Source organism: Corythoichthys intestinalis, unplaced genomic scaffold, assembly GCF_030265065.1.
Source record: "Corythoichthys intestinalis isolate RoL2023-P3 unplaced genomic scaffold, ASM3026506v1 HiC_scaffold_30, whole genome shotgun sequence".
In the NCBI taxonomy this organism is placed as follows: domain Eukaryota; kingdom Metazoa; phylum Chordata; class Actinopteri; order Syngnathiformes; family Syngnathidae; genus Corythoichthys; species Corythoichthys intestinalis.
This window is the reverse complement of record NW_026651599.1, coordinates 769284-780654: the sequence shown is the minus strand read 5'-3', so window position 1 is coordinate 780654 and position 11371 is coordinate 769284. Positions and strand designations below refer to the sequence as shown.

The following is an 11371-nucleotide window of genomic DNA, read 5'->3' as shown; positions in this document are numbered from 1 at the left end:
TTTGGTTCTAGGACATTTGATTTGAGCGCAATCCTCAAACTTAGGTCAAAAAAGCCATTTAAGCCTTTTCACAGTGAGATCTATGCGATATGGCCGAGAAATGTAATTTTGATGTTCACTCCCAAACCGCTGCGCAGAAGTCAACCAAACTTCACCCATTAGTGTATTGTATCACAATCTAGTAGTTACATGTGGAAATTTGGTTATAGGACATTTGATTTGAGCGCAATCCTCAAACTTAGGTCAAAAAAGCCATTTAAGCCTTTTCACAGTGAGATCTATGCGATATGGCCGAGAAATGTAATTTTGATGTTAACTCCCAAACCGCTGCGCAGAAGTCAACCAAACTTCACCCAATAGTGTATTGTATCACAATCTAGTAGTTACATTTGAAAATTTTGTTCTAGGACATTTTGTTTGAACGCAATCATCAAACTTAATTAAAAAAGTCATTTAAGCCTTTTCACAGTGAGATCTATGCGATATGGCCGAGAAATGTAATTTTGATGTTAACTCCCAAACCGCTGCGCAGAAGTCAACCAAACTTCACCCAATAGTGTATTGTATCACAATCTAGTAGTTACATTTGAAAATTTTGTTCTAGGAAATTTTGTTTGAGCGCAATCATCAAACTTAATTAAAAAAGTCATTTAAGCCTTTTCACAGTGAGATCTATGCGATATGGCCGAGAAATGTAATTTTGATGTTAACTCCCAAACCGCTGCGCAGAAGTCAACCAAACTTCACCCATTAGTGTATTTTATCACAATCTAGTAGTTACATGTGGAAATTTGGTTCTAGGACATTTGATTTGAGCGCAATCCTCAAACTTAGGTCAAAAAAGCCATTTAAGCCTTTTCACAGTGAGATCTATGCGATATGGCCGAGAAATGTAATTTTGATGTTAACTCCCAAACCGCTGCGCAGAAGTCAACCAAACTTCACCCAATAGTGTATTGTATCACAATCTAGTAGTTACATTTGAAAATTTTGTTCTAGGACATTTTGTTTGAACGCAATCATCAAACTTAATTAAAAAAGTCATTTAAGCCTTTTCACAGTGAGATCTATGCGATATGGCCGAGAAATGTAATTTTGATGTTAACTCCCAAACCGCTGCGCAGAAGTCAACCAAACTTCACCCATTAGTGTATTGTATCACAATCTAGTAGTTACATGTGGAAATTTGGTTATAGGACATTTGATTTGAGCGCAATCCTCAAACTTAGGTCAAAAAAGCCATTTAAGCCTTTTCACAGTGAGATCTATGCGATATGGCCGAGAAATGTAATTTTGATGTTAACTCCCAAACCGCTGCGCAGAAGTCAACCAAACTTCACCCAATAGTGTATTGTATCACAATCTAGTAGTTACATTTGAAAATTTTGTTCTAGGAAATTTTGTTTGAGCGCAATCATCAAACTTAATTAAAAAAGTCATTTAAGCCTTTTCACAGTGAGATCTATGCGATATGGCCGAGAAATGTAATTTTGATGTTAACTCCCAAACCGCTGCGCAGAAGTCAACCAAACTTCACCCATTAGTGTATTTTATCACAATCTAGTAATTACATGTGGAAATTTGGTTCTAGGACATTTGATTTGAGCGCAATCCTCAAACTTAGGTCAAAAAAGCCATTTAAGCCTTTTCACAGTGAGATCTATGCGATATGGCCGAGAAATGTAATTTTGATGTTCACTCCCAAACCGCTGCGCAGAAGTCAACCAAACTTCACCCATTAGTGTATTGTATCACAATCTAGTAGTTACATGTGGAAATTTGGTTATAGGACATTTGATTTGAGCGCAATCCTCAAACTTAGGTCAAAAAAGCCATTTAAGCCTTTTCACAGTGAGATCTATGCGATATGGCCGAGAAATATAATTTTGATGTTAACTCCCAAACCGCTGCGCAGAAGTCAACCAAACTTCACCCAATAGTGTATTGTATCACAATCTAGTAGTTACATTTGAAAATTTTGTTCTAGGACATTTTGTTTGAACGCAATCATCAAACTTAATTAAAAAAGTCATTTAAGCCTTTTCACAGTGAGATCTATGCGATATGGCCGAGAAATGTAATTTTGATGTTAACTCCCAAACCGCTGCGCAGAAGTCAACCAAACTTCACCCAATAGTGTATTGTATCACAATCTAGTAGTTACATTTGAAAATTTTGTTCTAGGAAATTTTGTTTGAGCGCAATCATCAAACTTAATTAAAAAAGTCATTTAAGCCTTTTCACAGTGAGATCTATGCGATACGGCCGAGAAATGTAATTTTGATGTTAACTCCCAAACCGCTGCGCAGAAGTCAACCAAACTTCACCCATTAGTGTATTTTATCACAATCTAGTAGTTACATATGGAAATTTGGTTCTAGGACATTTGATTTGAGCGCAATCCTCAAACTTAGGTCAAAAAAGCCATTTAAGCCTTTTCACAGTGAGATCTATGCGATATGGCCGAGAAATGTAATTTTGATGTTAACTCCCAAACCGCTGCGCAGAAGTCAACCAAACTTCACCCATTAGTGTATTGTATCACAATCTAGTAGTTACATGTGGAAATTTGGTTATAGGACATTTGATTTGAGCGCAATCCTCAAACTTAGGTCAAAAAAGCCATTTAAGCCTTTTCACAGTGAGATCTATGCGATATGGCCGAGAAATGTAATTTTGATGTTAACTCCCAAACCGCTGCGCAGAAGTCAACCAAACTTCACCCAATAGTGTATTGCATCACAATCTAGTAGTTACATTTGAAAATTTTGTTCTCGGAAATTTTGTTTGAGCGCAATCATCAAACTTAATTAAAAAAGTCATTTAAGCCTTTTCACAGTGAGATCTATGCGATATGGCCGAGAAATGTAATTTTGATGTTAACTCCCAAACCGCTGCGCAGAAGTCAACCAAACTTCACCCATTAGTGTATTTTATCACAATCTAGTAGTTACATGTGGAAATTTGGTTCTAGGACATTTGATTTGAGCGCAATCCTCAAACTTAGGTCAAAAAAGCCATTTAAGCCTTTTCACAGTGAGATCTATGCGATATGGCCGAGAAATGTAATTTTGATGTTCACTCCCAAACCGCTGCGCAGAAGTCAACCAAACTTCACCCAATAGTGTATTGTATCACAATCTAGTAGTTACATTTGAAAATTTTGTTCTAGGAAATTTTGTTTGAGCGCAATCATCAAACTTAATTAAAAAAGTCATTTAAGCCTTTTCACAGTGAGATCTATGCGATATGGCCGAGAAATGTAATTTTGATGTTAACTCCCAAACCGCTGCGCAGAAGTCAACCAAACTTCACCCATTAGTGTATTTTATCACAATCTAGTAGTTACATGTGGAAATTTGGTTCTAGGACATTTGATTTGAGCGCAATCCTCAAACTTAGGTCAAAAAAGCCATTTAAGCCTTTTCACAGTGAGATCTATGCGATATGGCCGAGAAATGTAATTTTGATGTTAACTCCCAAACCGCTGCGCAGAAGTCAACCAAACTTCACCCAATAGTGTATTGTATCACAATCTAGTAGTTACATTTGAAAATTTTGTTCTAGGAAATTTTGTTTGAGCGCAATCATCAAACTTAATTAAAAAAGTCATTTAAGCCTTTTCACAGTGAGATCTATGCGATATGGCCGAGAAATGTAATTTTGATGTTAACTCCCAAACCGCTGCGCAGAAGTCAACCAAACTTCACCCATTAGTGTATTTTATCACAATCTAGTAGTTACATGTGGAAATTTGGTTCTAGGACATTTGATTTGAGCGCAATCCTCAAACTTAGGTCAAAAAAGCCATTTAAGCCTTTTCACAGTGAGATCTATGCGATATGGCCGAGAAATGTAATTTTGATGTTCACTCCCAAACCGCTGCGCAGAAGTCAACCAAACTTCACCCATTAGTGTATTGTATCACAATCTAGTAGTTACATGTGGAAATTTGGTTATAGGACATTTGATTTGAGCGCAATCCTCAAACTTAGGTCAAAAAAGCCATTTAAGCCTTTTCACAGTGAGATCTATGCGATATGGCCGAGAAATGTAATTTTGATGTTAACTCCCAAACCGCTGCGCTGAAGTCAACCAAACTTCACCCAATAGTGTATTGTATCACAATCTAGTAGTTACATTTGAAAATTTTGTTCTAGGACATTTTGTTTGAACGCAATCATCAAACTTAATTAAAAAAGTCATTTAAGCCTTTTCACAGTGAGATCTATGCGATATGGCCGAGAAATGTAATTTTGATGTTAACTCCCAAACCGCTGCGCAGAAGTCAACCAAACTTCACCCAATAGTGTATTGTATCACAATCTAGTAGTTACATTTGAAAATTTTGTTCTAGGAAATTTTGTTTGAGCGCAATCATCAAACTTAATTAAAAAAGTCATTTAAGCCTTTTCACAGTGAGATCTATGCGATATGGCCGAGAAATGTAATTTTGATGTTAACTCCCAAACCGCTGCGCAGAAGTCAACCAAACTTCACCCATTAGTGTATTTTATCACAATCTAGTAGTTACATGTGGAAATTTGGTTCTAGGACATTTGATTTGAGCGCAATCCTCAAACTTAGGTCAAAAAAGCCATTTAAGCCTTTTCACAGTGAGATCTATGCGATATGGCCGAGAAATGTAATTTTGATGTTAACTCCCAAACCGCTGCGCAGAAGTCAACCAAACTTCACCCAATAGTGTATTGTATCACAATCTAGTAGTTACATTTGAAAATTTTGTTCTAGGACATTTTGTTTGAACGCAATCATCAAACTTAATTAAAAAAGTCATTTAAGCCTTTTCACAGTGAGATCTATGCGATATGGCCGAGAAATGTAATTTTGATGTTAACTCCCAAACCGCTGCGCAGAAGTCAACCAAACTTCACCCATTAGTGTATTGTATCACAATCTAGTAGTTACATGTGGAAATTTGGTTATAGGACATTTGATTTGAGCGCAATCCTCAAACTTAGGTCAAAAAAGCCATTTAAGCCTTTTCACAGTGAGATCTACACTGTAAAATATTAAAAGTTGACTTTACTAAAAAAATATATGCAAACTTGCTGCCTTAAAAAAATTAATTTATGTTGACTTAGATGAATTAGATTTGATTAACTTAATTATTGTGAGTTGGCAGTACTCAAATTAACTTAAAAAATTTGGATTATAGTCACTTGTTTTTATTGAGTTGGCAGTACTCAAACTAACTAAAATAACTGGTTTACAGTAACTTGTTTATTTTGAGTGCACAGTACTCCCATCATATTCAGGTCAACTTAATTTTCTTGACCTAAAAGAATTCCACAATAGAAATTACATCTGCACATACTAATTTCATTAAAAACACATTATCTAACAGTAATGACCCCCAAAACACAATAAATGGAGAACACTCATTGGATTAATTCAATGGAATTAAAATTTACTTTAAAATGCTCAAAAGTGCATTTAATGAGAGACACTGGCTCCTGGCAGGCTGAACGGTGTTTGGTTAATGCTCAGTATCAATGAACAATCAGTGGATTAATTATAAACCTACTTTTGCAAACATTTTGCACCTCATACAAAGTATAAGTACCTAAAATAACCTTTTGCTACAGAAATTACTGAATAATACCTGAACTGCATCAATGTCCACTCCTATCCTGTAATTTCCAAAGACTAACAGGCGAGATCCTATTATCATAATTTCAGGACATTAACTCAGCATTGAAGACATGGCGTCAAACTAGTTTCCCATTACAACATGAGCTTGAGCTCTGGTAAAGCTAACAGTTCTGATTTCTCCAACAATATTAGTGATCAAAACTGGAACTACAATCAACATTGTGCCATGGTTTAAACTGTGCAGCAGTGATAAAATAAACATAAAAATACAGAACTCTTTTTAAAACACACAACTCAGTTCAAATTCAAATTTCACTTTAACACCTGATACAGTAAACAAGATACTTGTTTTTTTTCACATCACTAAAAGAGTAAATGCAAAACGTGTACTGGAGTTATACACCTGAGAAACCTAAAATCTTACCAAGAATATGTGTCTTATTTTTATTCAAATTCTAATTTCATATTAAGCTTTTTCCTCAAAAAAAAAAAAAAAAAAAAAGTAATTTCTATTCAAAAATATTTCATTAGTATATATATATATATTATTTTTTTAATCAAAGAAAAAGTCATGTCAATCAAAAAAAATTGTTTGAATGCAAAAATAAATTTGTAAGTCAAAAAATATGTTTGAAAACTATTTTTTTTTGAATTTTTTTTTTAAAAATTTAATTCTTTTTTTTTTATTGAAACAACTTTTTTGATTGATGTAATTCTGCGTTTGGACCACATTTTGGCTAGGACATTTGTGTCTTTATTATTCAATCCAAAAATAAGTTGCTTCAAACAAAAAATGTATATTTTCAAAATAAAATCACTTCAATTAAAAAAAAAAAAAAAAAAAAAAAAACAATTGTAGAAAAAAAGGTTTGAATGTGAAAAAATATTTGAGACTCAGAAATTTACGCTTTATTTTTCATTGAAACTGTTTTCTTTGATCGAAGCAATCCTTTTTGTTTTTGAGCCATATTATGGGTAGGACATTTGTGCCCAAATTATTCAATCCCAATAAAAGTTGCTTCAATCAAAAAACTGTTTTTAACCAAAGAAAAAAAAAACTTTTGCAAAAATATTTTTTGGAAAAAAAAATTTTTTTTTAAATTTTTATTCTTTAATTGACGTGTCACTTTTTTTTGAAAAGCAAAAAGTTTTAAACTTTTTTTTTTTTTTTTTTTTTAAAGGTGGAAAAAGTTTTGAAGGCACTTTTTTTTTTTGAAGTGGAAAAAGTTTTGAAGGCACTTTTTTTCGGTTGAATCATTTAGACACGAAGATCCAACTTCAACGCTACTTCTGACATGTTTGAGTGGCAGGTGATTACGCCAATGGCATAAAAGCAGGAAGCAAAAATAATGGCCACCAGGGCTCCATCCAGCCATCGGACTCTGCTCGAGTCCAAGCCGAAAATAGGGCACCGGTACGGGGGTGTGACATCGGCATCTCACCGGTGTGCCGGCGATGGTACGGTGCCCTGTTGCGGCACACTGGCGGACCCCGATATCACTACCCCGGCGCGGAGGCCGGCTGTTGAGTAGACGGCCCGCGACTGACACGACACTCATTCAAAGCTGAAGCGACGGGGCTCCCGGCGCGGGCTACTGGGCAGGCTAGTGTCGGGCCACTCGTCGGCCACTCCCATACCGGCGCGTCGCGACACTGCGATTGGACCCCGATTGCCAACCGTCACGTCAGGGCAGTGGGTGAAGTTCCCCTCTTGAATCACATTAAGCAGCAGCGCACCATACCAGCGCGGGCACTCCGGTGAGATGCCGATGTCTCCCCCCCGTACCAGTGCCCTATTTTCGGCTTGGACTCGAGCAGAGTCCGATGGCTCGATGGAGCCCTGGTGGCCATTAGTCATTCTTTTATGCCATTGGTGTAGTCACCTGCCACTCAAACATGTCGGAAGTAGCGTTGAAGTCGTATCTTTGTGTCAAAATGATTCAATCGAAAAAAAAGTGCCTTTAAAACCTTTTCCACTTCAAAAAGAAAAAAAGAAATGCGTTCAAAACTTTTTCCACTTTAAAAAAAAAGTTTTAAACTTTTTCCTTTAAAAAAAAGTGACACGTCAATAAAAAAAATATATATTTAAAAATATATATATTTTCAAAAAAATATATTTTTGCAAAAGGTTCTTTTTCTTTGATTAAAAATAAGTTTTTTTTAATTAAAGCAACTTTTATTGGGATTGAATGATTTAGACACAAATGTCCTACCCACACTATGGCTCAAACACATTTCACATTTCTTTGCTTTTGTGTGCAGTGAAGGTCGAATAAATACTGCTCTGAAAGTTAGCCTTGATATGGGCAAGTAACCATTTGCCTCAGCTTAAGATGTCCTCGCAAATGGGTAAAGAAGTCTGCTCCTGAGCAGGGCTCCACAAAGTTGCACAACTGACGGTCAAATGCAGTTTCTCCACTTTTGCCTGCATCTTTTTGAGAGTGCCATGTCGATAGGTGTACTTTGAGTGCATTAAAAGATTTAAATGTGCAGAGGCAGTCCTTATGAAGACATGGGAGTAGGGATGTCCGAGTGTGGTATCCATGTTTTAAGCGGTAATGCTTAAGCAAGTAGGCTCTTTTCAGCAGAAAATGTGCAGTACTTGCAAGTCCACTGCATTAGAGAATACTGCTTTGGTTGACCTGAAAAGACATGATAATTTCAGCATTGAGAACTTGTTAGAAAAAAAAAAAGTTAATTTTTTTCTTAACAGTCACAAATTAAAATGTCCAATTATTTTTAATCACAAATTAAAATCTGCAATAAATTATTTTAATATTCACAAACTAAAATGTTTAACAATGAGTTATTTTTAAATTAACGTAATTGATTATTTTTGAACATTCAAATTGAGATGTACAATTAATTTCTTAATCCATCTGTAAAAACATTAATGCATGTTTGTTATCCCAACCCATGAAACAAATACAAATATTAAATGATTCATTGATCAGTGTATGAAACATACCTGTAATTGCTGAGACTGAGGTATGTGTGGACTTTTGACCATTTGCTTCAGCCTGATTGGGGGATGGTGAAAAAGAACACAAAATTAAGGCAACAATTTCAAAATATAGGCACATAAATGACCAACCTTAAACACACCAGGTTGTTATGGCGTCGAGTGTGATCTCTGCACTCTTTCTATCTGTATTCCTATATTAGGTTAGACCAAAGTTAAAGTGGTGAAATAACAGGGGGAAATGTGATCTAGTCCTCTGATTTTTGCGATTAATGCATTTTAAAACAATTTCAAATTATCAGTGCAGTTTGATCAAACATGGAGGGGGAGCACTGCACATGAAGAAAAGCAAATGGAAGGGCAGATGACAAACACTCTAAAGCAGGGGTCCCCAAACCTTTTCCTGTGAAGGCCACATGACTTTTCCCTTCTCTGATGAGGGGCCGGGTCAGTTTGTAACAGAAAAAGTGTGACGATTGCAGCAGTGCCTAAATGTGTTTTCAGAAAGCCATAATTAAATAACCCTTTCTGAATTCTTCTTGGAACAAAATAAAATAAAAATAATTATAACATAATATAATATCATATAATAATGAATAATAATAACACAATTAATTAAATAGATAATAACCAAATAACCCTGTCTGGGTTCTTCACAGAAAAAAGCCAGGAAATAATAACACTATTGGGGGGGTTGGGGGGGGGGTTCAGGGGGCCGGACCAATTGTGGAGGCGGGCCGTATCCGGCCGGCCCGCGGGCCGTAGTTTCGGGACCCCTGCTCCAATGCAAGAACCGATTACGTTGGCGCACATAAGGTCTGACTGTGCATTTAGCTCTTACCTGAGCCGAAATAGACAGGCTGAAGCTGACTTAATTCTAGCACTAACTCTGTAAATAAATCACTTTATCGACATTTCTAACATTTTTACGTGAGAAAGTAGCCGTTTAGATCCACAACGTGCAAATTCGGCGCTACTCAAGCTAGCCGTAGTGATTAAGGCACTTCCTGTTAGTTTCACAAAATAAAACACCCGCTAACGATAGAATTAGTGTTTTTATTTTTAAAACAGGAAGCGAACCTCCCCTCGGTCTACCTAACTTAAAACCGCTCGGTAACTGTTTTAAATCGGTTTTAAAAACCTCTCCCATCGCCTAAAAACGTTACGAGCCCCGTCTGTCAAGAATTCAAAACGCCGGCCGGCATAAAATGGGAGTCTACCATAAACTGTAGTCTACATTTGTTTCTGAAAATGATGAGGTTCCTGTCACGGTCATATAGCATGCTTGCTAGCGGTGATATTTGATGTAATTGACACTTCTCCTCCCTGGCAGCACACAGGCTACTACACTACAACAAGACAAATCGACGGTTTACAAAAGAGTAAAATATGTACTTACCAAATCAGTGTGCTGAGGACAAGTAAACCCACAATGGCGAAAATAACTGAGAAAGGTGTTGGAAAGAGCGCGAAAGTGGGCAGGGCAGATCTGCGCATGTCTGATAGAACGCCCAAAGGACACTGGGTACAAGAAATTATTTTTTCTAATTTGACTTAACTGGGATATATCAAGTTAAGCAAGTTCTCCAACCCCAAATTACTACTTACTTATTTAAAAGTAGTGTTCACAACAGGTTGATGAAAATTGAGTTTAGTTCACTTATCACATTTAATTAATTTGAATGTTAGCATTTACAGTGTATGCGATATGGCCGAGAAATGTAATTTTGATGTTAACTCCCAAACCGCTGCGCAGAAGTCAACCAAACTTCACCCAATAGTGTATTGTATCACAATCTAGTAGTTACATTTGAAAATTTTGTTCTAGGAAATTTTGTTTGAGCGCAATCATCAAACTTAATTAAAAAAGTCATTTAAGCCTTTTCACAGTGAGATCTATGCGATATGGCCGAGAAATGTAATTTTGATGTTAACTCCCAAACCGCTGCGCAGAAGTCAACCAAACTTCACCCATTAGTGTATTTTATCACAATCTAGTAATTACATGTGGAAATTTGGTTCTAGGACATTTGATTTGAGCGCAATCCTCAAACTTAGGTCAAAAAAGCCATTTAAGCCTTTTCACAGTGAGATCTATGCGATATGGCCGAGAAATGTAATTTTGATGTTCACTCCCAAACCGCTGCGCAGAAGTCAACCAAACTTCACCCATTAGTGTATTGTATCACAATCTAGTAGTTACATGTGGAAATTTGGTTATAGGACATTTGATTTGAGCGCAATCCTCAAACTTAGGTCAAAAAAGCCATTTAAGCCTTTTCACAGTGAGATCTATGCGATATGGCCGAGAAATGTAATTTTGATGTTAACTCCCAAACCGCTGCGCAGAAGTCAACCAAACTTCACCCAATAGTGTATTGTATCACAATCTAGTAGTTACATTTGAAAATTTTGTTCTAGGACATTTTGTTTGAACGCAATCATCAAACTTAATTAAAAAAGTCATTTAAGCCTTTTCACAGTGAGATCTATGCGATATGGCCGAGAAATGTAATTTTGATGTTAACTCCCAAACCGCTGCGCAGAAGTCAACCAAACTTCACCCAATAGTGTATTGTATCACAATCTAGTAGTTACATTTGAAAATTTTGTTCTAGGAAATTTTGTTTGAGCGCAATCATCAAACTTAATTAAAAAAGTCATTTAAGCCTTTTCACAGTGAGATCTATGCGATACGGCCGAGAAATGTAATTTTGATGTTAACTCCCAAACCGCTGCGCAGAAGTCAACCAAACTTCACCCATTAGTGTATTTTATCACAATCTAGTAGTT

General features: G+C 36.3%; 1 long non-coding RNA gene across 1 annotated transcript; it reads right to left on the bottom strand.

Annotated features, from left to right (window-relative positions):
- Positions 1-7927: 7927 nt before the first annotated feature.
- On the bottom strand, positions 7928-10272 carry LOC130911345 (uncharacterized). Its single transcript, XR_009062021.1, has 3 exons — positions 9978-10272; positions 8585-9066; positions 7928-8258 (listed from the first exon to the last, which is right to left on the bottom strand). It is a non-coding gene; the product is annotated as an uncharacterized LOC130911345 (long non-coding RNA).
- Between the last annotated feature and the right edge of the window lie 1099 nt (positions 10273-11371).